At 33.2% G+C, this 18,462-nt stretch overlaps 1 long non-coding RNA gene across 1 annotated transcript in view; it reads left to right on the forward strand.

The window, feature by feature from the left end:
• The first annotated feature begins 3,791 nt into the window (after positions 1 to 3,791).
• Positions 3,792 to 18,462, forward strand: part of LOC116281601 (uncharacterized) — a 406,927-nt gene continuing 392,256 nt past the window's right edge. Inside the window, exons 1-2 of the long non-coding RNA XR_012074858.1 lie at positions 3,792 to 3,854; positions 4,407 to 4,540. This is a non-coding gene — a long non-coding RNA (uncharacterized lncRNA). The remainder of the gene's footprint in view (positions 3,855 to 4,406; positions 4,541 to 18,462) is intronic.

An 18,462-nucleotide genomic window follows, 5' to 3' on the forward strand; every position in this document is an offset into this window, starting at 1 on the left:
CACATGTATTTGTACTTGGCTTTGGATGAATAAAAAATAGTGACTTACATTTTTAAATAAAATTACATAATTAACCTTGGAGTTTCAGTTCTATGCTCAATGCCATATTTGTGATAAGTACTAAAAAAATTTATCATAGAAATGTCAAAGTAGAGGAAAAATAACATTGCAAGAGTCCTAATGTTGGTTATGAGACATCAGTACTAGCCTCTCTTCACTTCTAAACTGGGAGTTAATATCTTAGGGATCAAGTAAGATGACATGTTTGAAGAAGTTTTCCCAAAAATAAAGATTTCCAGTACATATAAGTTAATTTTAAACTAATTATGCCAAAATGTAAATAGCCACTGTTAAGATATTCTTTGTTTTAAACTTATTTATTTTTATCTTTATTTTTACTTCAGTAGTGCTTTACAGTTTTCAAAAGTTTCACATACGATTTCATATAATTCCATAATAACCCTTTTTTATTCCTTACCCTTATATTGCCCCTCCCCACATCCCTCTCCTCACTGGTAACCACTAGTTTGTTCTCTGTATCTGTGAGTCTGCTACTGTTTTGTTTTATTCACTAGTTTGTTGTATTTTTCAGACCCCCATATAAGTGGTATCATACAGTATTTATCTTCCTCTGTCTGACTTATTGCACTTAGGATAATACCCTCCAAGTCCATCCATGTTGCTACAAATGGCAAAATTTCATCCTTTTTATGGCTGAGTAGTATTCCATTGTATGTATGTGTGTGTTTATATATATAAAACATCTTCTTTATCCATTCATCTGATGATGGACCTTTAGATTGTTTCCATACCTTGGCAATTGTACATAATGCTGCTATAAATATTAGGGTGCATGCATCTTCTTGAATTATTTGGGGTTTTTTGGATATATACCCAGGAGTAGAATTGATGGGTCATATGATGGTTCTATTTTTAGTCTTTTGAGCAATCTCTATACTGTATTCCACAGTGGCTACACCAATTAACATTCTTACCAACAGTGAAAGAAGGTTTGCTTTTCTCCACATCCTTGCCAACATTCTTTATTTGTGTTCATTTTGATGATATCCTTTCTGGCAGGTGAGAAGTGATATCTTATTGTGGTTTTGATTTGCATTTCCCTGTTGATAAGAGGTATTTAGCATCTTTTTATGTTCCTGTTGGCTATCTGCATTTCCCCTTTGTAAAAATGTCTCTTCAGTTTTTCTGCCCATTTTTAAATCAGGTTGTTTTGTTGTTGTTGTTGTTTGATGTTGAGCTGTATAAGCTTTTTATATATGTTGGATATTAACCTCTTATCAGTCATATCATTTGCAAATATCTTCTCCCATTCAGTAGGTTGTCTTTTCATTTTGTCCTTGGTTTTGTTTGCTGTGCAAAAGCTTTTAGGTTTAACTAGGTCCCATTTGTTATTTTTGCTTTTATTTCCTTTGCATTAGGAGACAGATCCAAAAAATATTGCTGCAATTTATGTCAAAGAATATTCTGCCTATGTTTTTCCCTAGTTGTTTTATAATATCTGGTCTGACAATTAGATCTTTATTCACTTTAAGTTTATTTTTGTAAGTAATATTAGAGAATGTTCTAATTTAATTCATTTATACATAGCTATCTTGTTTTCCCAGCACCATTTACTGAAGAGACTGTCTTTTCGTCATTGCATATTCTTGCCTCATTTGTCATAGATTAATTAACCATAAGTGTGTGAGTTTATTTCCTGACTCCCTATCCTGTTCCATTGATCTATGTGTCTGGTTTTGTGTCAGTACCATAATGTTTTCATTACTGTAGCTTTGTGTTATAGTCTGAAGTCAGGGAGCTTGGTTCCTCCAGCTCTGTTCTTTCTCAAGATTGCTTTGGCTATTCAGGACCTTTGTGTCTCCATATAAATTTTAAATTATTCTACATGTTAAATAAGTTAGGCTTTGGAGACCAAATATCATTATCACCATCATTATCATCCTTATCATCATCTCAATGATAACAGTAACAACAATTATAAGTATTTATTGAGGGTTTACTATATGCTAGAAACAGTTTCCATTATTTTTATAATATCCTTATCTTTATCACTTGCAATGTAGGTATTATTCTCTCAATTTGACAAGATGAGGAAACTAAGGCTTGAAGAGTGTGGCTTGAGCAGCACTGCAGAACTGGTACATGACAAAGACTAAAATGAAATTCTAAACCATAAGTTCTTATCTGGAATCACAAGGTGACTGGAATTATAATAAAAAATTTTTTTTTCTTACAAATGTAATGGTTTATTCAAAACCTATGTGGGTAAACATATGGAGAGTACTTGTAGACCTGCTCTTTGGGATTCTGCATCCACAAGCTGTCTGCTTATTCTCTGAAGAATTACTCACCTCTCTGCCAGGATCTCAGCTTATGTCCTCAGGATATATGTGTTTCTTGGCACAGGAGTCACCCAGCTGGACTTGAAAGGAGTGACCACACTTAAGAATACAAGTTACTCAAGAAATAACTTTTCCATTATGTCACAGCTTATTTTTAACAATGGCATTAGCCTGAAATTAGATTTTGTTGAGTTCTGAAGCTATCAACACAACAGGATCCCTTCCCTGTTTTAACCATCAATATCTAGATTTGCTAAAGTCAGTATTGACAACTGTACCTGGTATAGATTTATGTAAATATTCTTATGCCATTTATGTGATAATTATTACAGAAAATTGCCTTCACAATCTTCAGAATAATCCCTATAGCTTTCTATCACCAGTATTTCAGGAAAAATGTAATCTTTCAGAATTTCATTCCTGATGTTATGATTTACAAGAGACATTAATTCCTCTAGCTTCAAGGTTCACATGTATAAAATTTAGGTACTATTGCTGTCCAGAAGCTTTCTTTAGATGAGATAATACATGCAGAATATTAGCAGATGCTTCATACATATACACCTGCTCACTAAATTATAATTACCTTCCTATTATCACTCACCCAGGTGAATCAACCTTTGGAAAAGATAAGAGCAATGAAAGACTTTGTGTCAGATTGTAGATATGCATAAATTTTTAAAAAGTATACTAATTTGATATGTGTAACACATCAATCTTATACAACCATTTTTCTTATGGAAAAATTAGAGAAAATAATTTTAAGTTTAACTTGAAGTGAAGGTATACATAAAGAAATGTTCCTACAGGTAAAGGCTTATTAAAACGAGGTCTTGCCTGGTCCCTCTCTAGAGGTTTGGGAATCAAGCTTAGCTTCACTTTATCCCTTTTAACCACATCCACTTAATTTCTCTATTAAGTAGTTCTGCTCCATTTGACCCAGGGACTCTTAACCCTTATTTCAATTCTCTCTATTTTCAATGAAGAATAATAATAACAGCTGTGTTATTCCTCAGAGGGTTGTGATGAGCAAAATAAGAATGAATGAAAGTGAAAGAACATTAACAGGCTGAAAATATTGAAATAAATATGTTTGAATGATTCTGCTAGGAGCTACCTTGAGTAGATAGTTTGTTTAATCACAGATTTCAGGGTCTAAAAGATCTGAGGCTGAGATTGCTATATATATCACACAAATCTGCCTTCACCTCTTTTCTTGTGCACATTGTTAGATCTTCCTTTATGTGTAACCCAGCAACTAAGCTGTGCTCAGCAGAGTCTGAGCAAAATGATGGATTTGACTCCCAGATCTACCCCTTAAAAACCTCCCATGCCAACGCCTTTATGGTTTTTCTTATTGTTTTCACTTCAAAATTCTGGAATGGAGACAAGTGGCAAGGCGACCGTAGGCACACTTTGTTCAAAGTGGCAAAGTCTCTATCTCCATGGGTCCATGAATACGTACAAAAGAGAGAAATGCATCACTGACATGTAAGGAAAAAAAAAATCTACTATGCAAATTTGGGTCAGCTTGTTATTGTAGTCAGAATAAACCTAACCAAGATAGAAATCTACTCTAATCATGCTGAGAAGAATAATCTACTTTCATATATTTTGATTCAATTAAGTCCTTCTAATAAAAACATGAAAATGAAAACTTTAGCCAAAATCAAAATAGGACATTTGCTGTCAAAAACAAAGCCAGACAAATACTTCTCAGTTCTCACAGATAGAAATTATAGATCTAAATAATGCGTCTAATGCTTGTAAAGTTTTACAATGTTGTCTTGACAATTTTTTTATACTTTATGTAAAGTGATCATTGTATTACCAGGATTATAGTTAGTATTCTTTAAATAGTAGCTTAATATAAATGGGAATCATTGAGTTTTTCAACTTTTCAAAAGAGGTACTACTACTACTAATTCATTTCTAATACAGATTACTATGTGCTTAGCATGTCTTCGAACATTACATGCATTTTCTCATTTAATTCACATAACAACCCTCAGAATAAATACCATTATGACGCTCATTTTACAGACAAGGAAACTGAAGAGTAAGAGACTAAGCAACTTGCCCAAGGTCACATAAGCAACTTGCCCAAGACAAGCTAGATCATGCTACAATAAACAAATGCAAATTTTAGAAGCTTGACAAGATTTCTTCCTGAAACTGTAAGTTAGCAAGTTTCCAGAGGTTCATGCTCACTATTGTTGCTCGCAAACCTAAGCCAACCAAGTCCTTATTTTGAAATAGCCCCCTCTCACTTTGACAAGAGGAATCAAACGTGACAAATCATGCACTGATCCTAATGCTTCTTCCCAGAGGTATTGGGGGTTAAAGCGTGTCACAGGGTCACACCAAATTTCAAAGTGCAAACCTATCATATACTTGGAAAAAAAGAAATGTGAATTCTTATGAATAGCCTTAATATCTAAAGGTTATAGCTAGTAAGTAGTGGATGTGGGTTGCAAACTCAATCTTGTTATAAAGTGTAGGGCTTTTAACCACTAAATTCTATTCCCTGGCTAACAGGGCTCTTGGGTGTATCGGAAGGAGATTCAAGCAAGGAGTCAGTAGATACTACCCTCCTGACAGAAAGCTGATAGTTTCTTTGTGACTGGGTCCCATGGACAAGTGACCTCAGCTCACGGGGTTTCAGCATTGTCCTGTACATATTGAGGAGCTAGGGCTGGTGGCACCCAGAGCCCCTTTCTGTTCCTGTCAAACATGATCTAGGGGATAGAATTATAAAGAGAGAGCCTCTTTTCCTTCTATTATTAGTTGTGTAGAATGTTATCCCTGAATCTGAGCGTAACAACCTGGTTCTGGTTCATACCCTTCCTTCAGTTGGCTGAGTGATAAGGTCACCTTGCTTTCGTATAATGCTCTTTCTCAGTCTTAGCTCTTAATACATCCACAAGTTTTAAAGGTGTGGGGGAAAGTAATTTATAGGATATCAGCAAGTAACCTTTCATTCATCACTTTTCCAATTGTCCCACAGAGGACAGGGTGAAGTATGCCAGTTGTTGCTGAATTTAGTAAAAATTAACAATTTTGCCATTGAAAAAAATGTTTAGAATACGATTTTATATGGTTCTGGTATTTAATGACATCTCAATTTGAAATGAAATAAACTGGAAACTGAAATGTTGCCTTTAGTTACACATGAGTGAATATACATATTTATCTTAACTCAGCTTTCCTCTACTCCCTCCCCGAAGAAACACTGGATAATGGAATTTTGAAAGGCATAATCCTATAAAGACAAGTAAACAAGAGAGCAAATAATTTTTTCTTTACTTTTTATTAGCCTATTTGGTACTGGGTGTACAATTTGAAATATTTTTTGACATCTGTGTAAAATTAAGACTCATCATCACAATCTAGATGGTAAATGTATACACCACTCAAAAGGTCCCTCCTGTGCCTCTGTAATCCTTCTCTTCCTCATCTTCCTGTTACCAATACCCTCACCCATCTTTAGGCAACCACTGGTCTGCTTTCTGTCTCTAGATTAGTTTGCACTTTCTAGAAATTTACACAAATTGAAACGTATACTGTTTTTTCTTCTGTTTTTTTTTTTCACCCAGTGTAAGAGATCCACGCATGTTGTTGCTGTATCAGTAGTTAAATCTTTTAATCACCAAGTAGCATTCCAGTGTATAAATATAAAACAATTTTATCCACTGACTGTTTGGTGGATATTTCAGTTGCTTTCAACTTTTGGACTTTTACGACTTGAGCAGTTCTGAACACTGTTTTGTGAATTTTGGTATGGACCTGTCCTTTCACTTTTCTAGATACATAGGACTAGAATGATTGGTTTATCTGGCCAATGAATGTATGACAATTTAAGAAAAAGCCAAACTCTTTTCTAAAGTGAGAGCTCAAGTTGTTTCCCATCCTTGACAACACTAAGTATACTTTTACATTTTACACATTTTAATAGCTATATAATAGTATCTAATTGTGATTTTAAATTGCATTTTTCTAGTGACCAATGATGTCAAGTATCATTTTATGTATTTATTTTCCTTACATATATCTTTTTGTTTTTGTTACTTTTCCCAATCTTTTGTTATTGTATTGCTTCTTGTGTTATTATTTTTATGATTCTCTATCTCTTTTTCACTCTCTTTCTCTCTAAATATATATATAATATATATATGTATTTCACTTTATCTGATATTACATACATATCAGAAGTTTTCAATTTTTATGAAGTCCATTTTATCAGTCTTTTTTCAATTTGGTGACATATCCAAATAGCTCTTTGCTTAACCCATCTCTTATGTTATCTTCCATAATTTTATAGTCTTACATTTTACTTGTAGGTCTGTTATCTATTTTGACTTATTTACATGGTGCATCGTAGGAATCAAAATTAATCTTTTTGCATATGTATTTCTCAGCATCAAGTATTGAAGACATTTTCTCTCCACTATTTTTGCAGTTGTATAAAAAATCAGTTGTTTATATGTGCATGGGTCTATTTATAGACTCTTCTCTTCCACGAACTTGTATGTCTATACTGTTGTCAATTCCATGAAATTTTTATTGCCTGTAATTTTATATCAAGTCTTAAAATCAGTTATTTTTAGCCTCCCAACTCTCTACTTCTTTTTCAAAGATGTGTTGACTACTCTAGAGCCTTTGCTTTTCTGTGTGCATTTTAGAATCAGTTTGTCAGTTTCTACCAAAACAAACACAACAAAAGAGCCTAGTAGAGTTTTAATTTGAGATGTATATTTAATGTGTAGATTAATTTGGGAGCTATCACTTTGTAACAGTATTGGATCTTCTTTTCATGTAAAGCTTTCCATTTATTTAGGTCTTTTTTTTACTTTGGTAATTTTTATGTCTTTTGTCAGATTTATCTGTAAGATTTTCATATTTTGATGCTCTTTTATATGTATTATTGTTTTATTTTCTATATTTCTTTGACTGTTGGTAATACATAGAAACATGGTTGATTTTTGTATTAAGTTCACCATTCTGTGTAGCTTCCTCCATATTCTCCATGAATTCTAAATTTTTTGGTCACCTCAGACTTTAACTCTGTCTCCTCAGCTTAGAGGTCCACCAGAGTCATCTGTTGTCAACCTCCCTGAAATAAATAAATAAATAAATAAATAAATAAATAAATAAATAAATAGATAGATAGATAGACAGCCAGACAGATATTTAAAAATATTTAGCAGCAGAAGAGAGAAAGCCGCAGTCTCATGCTTGTGAGAATGGGAGTAGGTGTGTGTGAGACAGGAGACAGAATGAAGGCTATCATTATTTGTTTACATTATTCCTAGAAAGACTGACGATTTGGTGACACCAGATGCTTTTGAAGGTGGGTTGCTTTTGAGGATGGTGTTGAAAACTGGAGAGTTCATTCAAAGTCTTTGTAAAGAACAGCGATCAAACCAAATAGGAGACAGCTGCTCAGAATCAAGTGAAAACTTCCTGGGACTCCTCGGGACAGATCAGTGCAGGAAGACAGAGGACTCCACAACAGGGAGGTCACCAGATATGGGAAAGAGAAGCACTTGAAACATTAACTGTATGTTTTACCATATTGCAAGAAAATTTATAGTTTGTCAGGATACTTGGGAATGAATTAATGTAGGTACCCAGAAATCTAAGTAAATGAAAGGAGGCAATTAACAACTTCAGGGAAAATTAAAAGTTGCATAGGAATGAAAATGTAATCTCTGTGGGGGCTTAACCAGGCCCAAGAGTAGATACTATGATGTCATTCTGAATCCTGACTTAACAAAAAGATGAAATACCATCGGTGTGATGGCAGGAGTAGACACAAGCATGTGTGTCTATGGTGTAAAGGCGCTGACTATAATCTCTCGGTAGCAGGCAAAAAGTATTATGTACTTAAAAATCAAGAAAAAACAGTGTGAACATACTTTGTTTTATTTTTAGAATTACATAGATAAATGACCAAGAAAAAAAAAATTGGAAGTGATTGCTTTGAGGCAGTAGGAATCAGATGAGTAGTGAGCAAAGGGCTGCTAGTGATTATTAACAAGTTTGTCGGTCTATGTACATATATTACTTTGATTAAAGTGAATGTAAATTATAACAAAAGTTATTTCAATATCAAAACAAACATTTAGAAGTTTCAATGTGTCTGTTTAAACATTTAACATCAGTAGCCTCGTTGAAAATTTCTGCTCTACCTGGGACTAAGTTGTACTTGAATATGTTGCTTCACCTATTGATGCCTCAGTTTCCTAATGTGGAAAATGGAAGTAGTAGCTATAACTGCCTCACACAGTTTTTAAGGAGATCCAGTGAGGATTGGTGAAGTGCTTAGTGTTAGGACTGGCACATAGTAAGTGCTATCTTCTAGTCTATTACAATACAAGAAAAAAAAATAATATTAAATATCACAGTTTTAGGAATGTTACTTTGACTTCATTTAAAATGTAAATTGTGGTGTGTATACACACACACAATGGAATACCACTCAGCCATAAAAAAGGATAAAATAATGCCATTTGCTGCAACATAGATGGACCTGGAAATTGTCATTCTAAGTGAAGTAAGCCAGAAAGAGAAAGAAAAATACCATATGATATTCCATTCATATGTGAAATCTTAAAAAAAAAATGACACAAATCAATTTATTGACAAAATAGAAACAGACTCACAGACATAGAAAACAAACTTATGGTTACCAGGGGGTAAAAGGGGTAAGAAGGAACAAATCCAGAGTTCTAGATTTGCAGATACTAGCTACTATATGTAAAATAAATAAACAAATTTCTACTGTATAGCAGAGATAATTATATTCAATATCTTGCAGTAATCTAAAAATGAAAAAGAATATGAAAACAAATATCTTTGTGTATATGTATGACTGAAACATTATGCTGTACACCAGAAATTGACACAGTATTGAAAACTGACTATACTTCAATTTAAAAAAAGATAAAAGGAAAAAAATCTAGGCTGAAGAATCAATGCCAAGTACACAGGACATCACTCTATCTTGAACATTTGCATTGATTTAAAATATTCAGACATTAAATAAAGTAAGTTGTTTTTGATGCTGCTATATCTGTTTAAAGAAGTGTTTCTGAGCACACTAGTCAGATTTTGATTGCCCGTTTTATTCAAAATATGTTCATTTAAGAATTTTTTTCAAAACACTCAAAACTCTGCAGTATAACTTGTAAAAACCAGCAGTGTGGAGAAACAGCTGGCCTGGCCAAGCTTCCTGGCCTAGTTGTGAGCCTGAGTCTGAGACAGATTACCAGAAGAAAAGTTGGCCTACTTTGAATCTTTAGATAGAAGGAGTCTGTTAAAGCAGAAATGACCCTGAAGGATGTTGCTGTTGTAAAGAATAGTTTACTCCAGTTTCCACTTACTTGCTAGGCACCAGGGACAATACAAACTGTATTCGCCTCCAGGCATCAGCTTATCCTGTGGAACCACTACAAAATCATTCCAAAATATGTATTAAAATCAGCAACTAAACAGAATCAACCTTTTCCCTATCTGTTCCTTATTTTAGTAACCTTTTTGGGATTTGTTGCCTGCGAATACATATGAGGAATTCAATATTGTAAAGGGGACATAATTATCCTGAGGAAAATATATCCCATTAACTCAGAAAAAACTATTTAAAGAGCCAGAACACAAGGACAATTTCCGACTATGTATTTGTAAAATATTTAGTAAATGATGACCCCCTAAAGGACAGTGACTGAGTTTTTCTGTGTTTCTCTCTCCCTCTGTGTCGTGTCCAGGACATATTCAATGTTCAGTGAATGCTTATTTCATTGAGTTAAATCCTGGTTAAAAATCTTTTCTGGGGACATTTTCTTTTCATTGTGACTCTGAGGCTGTCTTGATGAATATGCAGTTTATTCATAGTATGGTAACCATAAAGGTCACCATGACAGGGAAATGGAGAAAATATGAATATAGAAACTTGAAGATGAGTTGATTCATTTCACAAAGGTAAACATCAAATGCTGCATAACTGTCTGCTTTTAATTAGCTTGTCAAAAGATTTTGACAAAGACCTCCAGTGGATTACTGAACAAACCTGGATGCAGATTGCTTCTATTGAATCATTTATTGGCTTTCATAGCTTTTAATAGAATTGATCTAATCATGCTCATTCTATTCGCTTATCAATTTTACACTCCTCTTTTGTTTGCATTTATAACTATAAGGTTTTGTAGAGATAATTTTGCCTTCCTCATGTTTGCTATAGCTGCTCTCAGCTTGAACACATACTTTAGATCTCTCCTGATATTTTTAGTTAGGTCTCAGTATGATGTTTCTAGTAGTGTTTATACTTTATTTGTTTCCCTTGGTTTTTGATAAACAGTTTTTTATAGCTATCGTTTCCTTTTCCCAATGACTATTATAACACAATAAAAATATGGTCATTTTTAAAAAGAAACTCAGGAAGTTAATGCCTTTAATATAATACCCAATTTCCTTCATCTGTTTCTCATGAATTTTTTTCATCCCCCTCTTCCTCATTACAAATAAGAATGAAATGTTTCTGAAATTAGCAAGTAATCTGGAGAGTGAGATGATATGATACAAATCAATTTTCATCTTCACAGTATTAAATGAATTAATTCACCAAAGTAGCTTGCAAGATAATGAAAGCAAAATGCAAGCAAAGAAATTGAATGACCTTTAACAAGCCTCAAAAAGAATTAAATGTCAGTGTCCTGAAGAGGAGTTCCCTCTGTTTATTTCTGTCAGCTACACATTTTAGCTCAGCCAGATGATGATGGGGGTGGGGGAGGGGTGCTGGGTGATCCTTATAATTTGGATTTTATTTATGGTGAAAGTTTATTAATTGCACAGGACCACGATGCATTTTTTTTATTTGAATGATCCCCTTTTCTTGAGCTTCACAAATGTTATTTTTTTTTCTGAAAGACAAACTGTTTTATCAGGTAACAACTTTCACTTGGCATGTGTAAAAACTACATTAAAGTCAAAAGTGGTAATAGTGTGTAATACAGATATTTTACAAATGTCACAAAAGTTAGAGGTATTTTTCTGATCAAAAGTAAAACAGAGCAGACAAGCTATTGAAGTGCTGAGCAAATTAACTGCAGCTGTCCACATCAAAATGAGGAATCTTAAAATACTCGAACTTTTGAGAGCATATCAAGAAAAGGATGGGAAAAACAGAGGTGAATAGAAGTAGAAATAATAATGTTAATAATCCTAGACATAATGTTTGATGAATAAAATGGGGCCCTATTCTAACATCAGATTAGTAATACTCCTCTAGTGTATTATAATTGATTAAATACTATATAGTATATGAACAGTTACCCATAACTCCATCAATCAATTTTATTCTGCATTTAGAAATTTATATTCACTCTTCGCTGGTGCCTTATTCTCAACTACAAAGAGGTAAGAGACAAAAAATAGGAGAAATTTGAGCTAGAGCCTCAAAAAATTGTGCCAGTATAAAAAGCTTTCTTATATACTGTTGAACTGGATACAGAGAAATATAACAACTTCCTCCAGATAACATAAATCACCACAGGAAAGGACTTGAACGAGTGTCTTGATCCCCATTTCAGAGCACAAGCTATGTGTTATGCATGAAAGTAGAAGAACCAACTGTTTTCAGTATGAAAGATAAGAAAAGAAGCATAGAGAATTCAGGCTTTGAGCCACTGGATACCAAGAGTAAAATATTGTGCCTATTAATGCAAGGACAGTTCCATTTAGTTATTTTCCAGGATCCAAAGAACTTCTTCCTACACAAATATAAAAGAAAGAAATTAAGTCATTGATAAACACTAAAACTACAATGTATAGACAGATAAATTCATTTTATTTATCTACCTCAGTAAGTAACAGAATTCCAGAAACTTAGTCAATTCATTTTCTTTAAAATATATTAGGATGGATGATATACAATTTTAAGTTCCATAGGAAATACTACTAATTAACAATATGGGCATATAGTTTGTAAGCAAATGTTTGTGCTTTTTTCTTTACTTGATTATTTTTCTAATTTAGCAAGATACCTACCTAAATTCACTTTGCAAATCTCCTCGAGTAGAAAAAAAATAAAGAAAATATATTGAAAACCTATTATGTGAAAACACTGTGCAAGCACATAAGGGATACAGAGAAAGGCAGAGCATAGTCCTCCTCATTAAGAATATTTTAAAAACTTGTTTTATCAATAGTGTATGCACACAGTAAGCAATTATAGTAAGGAAATACTGTATACAATTACATCCATATATTAAACAAGCAAATATTTACTGATTACCTGCTCTTCCACAATGTATAAGAATCCTGGGTGAATACTACCTCTAAAGTTTCTATCCATGTTTTCTTTATGGATTTTGGGGCAATTAGGCAAGTGAGTTATAGTGTAATGGGATAAATATTGTTACAGTGATCCAAGAAAGAGACATAATTTTTCATTGCCATGGTTCAAGGCTGAATTTAGCCTGCTATTAGAAATTGGTTATAAAAAATAAGTTAGTAGGAAAAAGAGAACAATCCAGGACGTAAGTCAGCAAACATGTACCCTCTCCTCTGAGCATCATGGTATGGGAGATGTAATTCTGATTTGTGTAAAAAAGTATAAGCACTTTGAGTCTTAATGTGTCAATGGATTTATTGATTTTTAAAATTTATTTGCAAATTCCACCTCACTTAGTACCAGGCCTTGGACAGAATAGGTGCACCATTAAATTCTATCAATTGAATGATACTCATATATGTATCTATTCTTAAAACTTTATGTGCATCCTCAGAGAACTAATTTCAAAACAAAAATTTTCATGAGCAAACTACTTTTGAACATGACATTTGACTCATATGGGCTTTAATTTCTGTGTGAACAAAATACAATTTTAATTCTTAACATGCATGTGTTAAACATATTTAATCAGAAAGGCAAGTAACATGCCCCCAAATTGTTCCTGGAATATGATAGCCTCAAACCCACTCCTCCTCAACTGAACTCCTTACTTCAAGCCTGAAGCCACTACCACATTCTAACAGCTGATGGCATCAAGTAAGAGGAATATATTCTTCAGCTTAAACTTTCAGATTTGTATTAACATTTTGGCAGATTTAGTAAAATGAACTAATCCATGTATTTTTCAGCTCAACAAGTTCTAACATTTGTGTACCAATGTTACTTGCACATGTACAGATACACATGCATTGCCAGAACATACCTTAGGATATAGAAGGATTTGAGAGGAAAACTGCCCTGTCAAGAAAAATTCAAAATGAATCATTCGATATTAGCATTCTTTCCACTTCTAAAATTGTATCTTTTCTACCAAGGGCTGATTTTTGGAGATAGAAGAATTCATTGTAGAGTTCTCAGGGCTGAGAGCAAATGGAACTTTTCATTGCTAAACTCAGTAATTTCAGGAGCAGGCGCCTAATCTGGATATTACATTTTCGTGTGAAGGTGCCTTTTCTCCATCTCATGCACTAGGCATTTAGTCCTAATGGATGCTATTTGCAGACATTGCCTCACCATAAATAACTGTTTCAATGAGGTCTGGACCTTTTGTGTTCAACCTGTAGTCAGTGTTCCAAATGAATGTCATCTGTGCTTATATCCTGCTTCAGGGAAAAACCACACACACGCACACACACACACTCTCACAAAAATCTCACCTGTTTCACAAACCACATCTCCATTCTACACATCATGATTTGTGTCACGAAAGTTTTGGTCAGAATGAAGCAAGGTAAATTGAAGATGACAAAATTTCCCATGTTTTCTAGTCAACAGTCCAAATGTGTTGTGCTCTGCTGTATATCTGCTTGCATCCATCCTACATATTTTATTTATTTTCTCATTTATTTCTAAATAACTAGACCTACATTTAAATTTATAGATATAGAGCCTCTGGGCACATTTGAAATACAGGGAAATAAATAAGCATTCTTACAAAAAGGCTATACAATTCACAGTGGAGCCCAATTTTCTTTGTATAGCAAGGAAAGGGAGACAGACACCTGAGCCTGAAGAGACCAACTAAACGCTTTACCATATTGAAATAAAATTGCAGTTTCATGAAACACCTTGTCTTACAGAAGAGGGGAATAGCTGTGTAGTAGGATAGTACAGAGAAAGACATGATTTGATAATGATATCAAACTTGTTATCTTAGCACAGAGTAAATGTGCCTATTATTATCATTATTTTATTATTACTGCTATTATAATTATTTTAATTGCTAAGCTGATTCATTAAAATCCCTATAAAAGTTAATAATCTTTGAAAGTCATTAATATCTCTTGAATCCACTTCATATAATAATTGTAAAATAATATTTCCCTAATTTAATCATAATTGAACAAACATCATAATTCACAAAACAAATGTAATAGATCCCCAAATTCCAAGGTAACGTACTATTCAGACTCACGTATGACTATGAATATTGGACCTCAGGATGTTTTAGGAGGAAAAGAAGTTTAAGAAAACAATTTACCCAGGTAAATTTATTATACTCTGTAGCAGAATAATATGGAGTAAACAATGATACCAAACCTGTTGTGAAGAGTAGAATAGTTTAGCACACAGTAAATGTCTCTATTATTATTATTATGTTTCTTTGTTAACCTGACTCATTAAAATCATTGAAGTGTTTAATAATTCTTCTGGCAACTATTAAAATATCTTTTAATCTGTTATACATAATCATTTTAAATAAGCTTACTATAGTTGAATAAATAGCAATAATATAATATTAATATGCATAAGTGATTATGAATATTGGACCTCTGGATATGCCAGTAAAGGGGAATTTTACAAAGAGACTTTTCCCAGGTTAGTTTATTGCAATGTGAACAGAAGAACTGAGGAGGAATTTAAGTATGAAAAGACTTCTGTGATTGTTACCTTAAGCATGTTAAGTCTGAGTTCTAACGGAGTGGAGATAATGGCCCATGAAGGGTTTCCTCTATAAGTAGGATTATATTTGTGTGGTTAATTTTAAATTGAATCTTTATGAAAAATAAACTATAGTCAACTAAATGTTAAAAAAGTCATAAATCTAAATGTATATCACTTCTGATAAAGACTTTTATAAAGAAATCATTATAAATACAGAGATTGGGAGATTTTGGGGACTCTAGTCCCCAGTGAAAAGCATTCTAATTAAAGTTTAAGTAATTTGTCCTTTCATAGTTATTCTAGGTATGAATTATTAAATATTTACACTGCATTACTTATGAATGTTTCTATGTAAATAACAATTGTCACATATGATCTTCTTGATGTTTTAGATGTAATTACATTTTCTCATATAAGAGAAAAGTGCATAATAGAAGACAGAAAAGCCTTTCCTATGGTTTAAATGTTTCAAATGTCAGAATTCTGTAGAAGCTAATTATCAGTATTTCAAACTTTTTCAGCTCCAGAGAAAAAGAGCACCCTGTAAACCAATGAATAGAGAAGAAATTGTACAAGCCAGACAATTTTTAACAGTAATTTAGAAAACAAAGTTTTATACTAATAACAGTAGGTATTTATTTTTAATTACCCTAGGTAATTTGCTTTCCTTAACTGCAGGAAACTAGTTTTTGGTAATTAATATTCCCTTAAAATTTATCTGGAACTCCTTCTTAAAGAGTTCTTCTTAAATGGCAAAGAATTTAAAAATTCATGACCCTGTTTAGGAAAAATGCCACATTCAAATCCCTGGTTTAGATGCTTGTTGGAGTTAATCCAGAGGAAACATACAGAGCAAGCAAGGAAAGATGACAATAAGAATGAAATAAAATCATTTGAGTACATTTGTGTGTGAGTATGTGTGTGTGTGTATGGATAGATTGATATCTTCGATTCGGAGTGTTAACAACGTTTGGCCCATTCGTTCCCTTCATTTTATCGGAGAATTCAAATTGAACTAAGAATTCAACTCAAACTAGTTAATTCAAAACCAACTAGTGTTTTATAAAGAAATGACTGAAAGACAGAGGACTGAAGAAAGTCTCATAACATACCCAGCTTTAGTGCTAGTTTTGTCATTTCGCTGCTTTGACTGTTTAAGAAGGGTATTACAGGTAATAGTAATAGTTCTTTCTTTATCAAAGTGAGATTCATGGACCAGCAGCATTGTGTAATCTAAAATGCAGATTCTCAAGCCCTACCTGAAACCTACCAAATCAAAGTCTGCATTCTAACAAGGTCCCAGATGATTTGTACGCACATCTTGGTGTTTCAACCTTAGTTAAAACTGTAATTTTGAAAGTTAGGAGTACAAGAGCTAAGGTTGAAAAACAGGGACAGACCATAGAAGGCTTTGTTTGGCACGCATAAAGATGTATATATAAGAAACTCCCACTCAGTCGATTTTAATGATAGACATTTGTTCAATGTCCAGAGTCAAGGTGGCCTACAAAGATGGTAACTTCAAGGGGTGAGTTAAGTTTAGCTGCAGTTTGTGCTGGCTTCGTTTCCAAACTGGTTACACAATGGGTGCAGGTCTCTGGATACTACATCAAGAGGTGTCATTTTCTCCTATAAATCTTTCTTAGGAGTAAAGAAAAAAATTCCCAGAATTCCCTCAAAAGACACTAACTGTTTCTCACTTTCCTAAACTAGACCATATGCTTATCTCTAAAAGAATTAGTGGCATTGGAAAAAAGAGATTACCATGATTGGCTGAGATAATCAACATCTGTCTCAGAGGCTCAGTTTGGGGTTATCTTCCCCGAGTCATCCAGGGTTAGGCTGAGAACTTTAAAAATAAGTACTCTGTTGGGATAGATAAAGGGAAGAAAGAGGTGTTTTGTAGACAACCTGCTCCTTTAGTCAATGTGGAAAAATTGAAAGATTTTTAAGCAGGATAACATGATTACATCTGTTTATAAAAAATATATTGTGGAAGATATATACTAAGTACAAGGCAGAGAAACTATTGTTAAGAAGCTATTACAATTCAAGTGAGAATAGGCTAAAAATCAAAACTAAAGTAATTGTAGCAATAGAGATGAGATAGACTTCAGGAACATCGTCTTTAGAAAGTAGACTAAGGGGACTGGTGACCGAGTAATTGAGCGGCTATGGAAAACAGGGTAAGAAGGGAGTTAGGAGGGTTTGGAGGCTACACAGATGAAATATTTCCTCGAATGTAGAAATTATGTGTATTTTGTTCAATAGAATATACTAAATATTTAATATAGTAAAAGATACAATCTAGGTGATTAATAAGTATTTATGAATGTAAAAAATAAATGTGTCATTAACTAAGGACAGTAATGCAGATAGAGGAGATTTGAAGATGGACAAAGATGACTTTGCATCTGTGGAATGATGCTGCTTAGGACACAATTAAAATTTCAGATTTGGGAGGAGATATTTAAGCTCAAGGTGGAATAGCTACTTAGATAATTTCTAGCTCTTTCTTATTTATATTCTATGGGGTTTTGTTTCTTTTCCTTTATGTTTTCTTTTGGTCCGTGTCTCTCCATCAGGCTTACTTTCCCACACAAATGACAGGAGAAATTAGGATATTGAATGTCATTCAGAGAGAAATCATGGTTCCTGAATTTCATGACCCTAGACTTACAAACTCTGCATATCTTTTCAATGACACTATGTTGTCTATGAGGATAAGATAATAAATAGGCAGATTTGCAGAAATGAAATCTATTACTGAGTCATGGGTTTATCTAATGCAATATTTTTTCACACGTCTGCATTTTTCACATTTCATTTCTTCTCCCTGGAGTGTTCTTACTGCCTTTATCTGCCAGCATAATTTTTGCGTTTATTTTTGTTTGTTTTTATTTTTCCTAACTACATTTGAGTGTTTCATCCTACGTATTTTATTCTATTTTTATAGTGCAATGACTATACATATTGGGTCTTCAGTAAATATTTCTTGAATGTATTGATAAGTGTAACTCTAAAAACCAAATTTTCTTGTGCTAAATATCTGTTTCATAATTCATTAGATTGTTAGATTCCTGAAGTCAAAATCTGTGACTTCATTACTGTGATGTTTTTCAATGATATACATGTATATATACACATGCATATAAATTTATAGCTTGAATTAAAGATAAATAGGATAAGATACCAGTTCTTCTT

Source organism: Vicugna pacos, chromosome 8, assembly GCF_048564905.1.
Source record: "Vicugna pacos chromosome 8, VicPac4, whole genome shotgun sequence".
Classification (NCBI taxonomy): Eukaryota; Metazoa; Chordata; class Mammalia; order Artiodactyla; family Camelidae; genus Vicugna; species Vicugna pacos.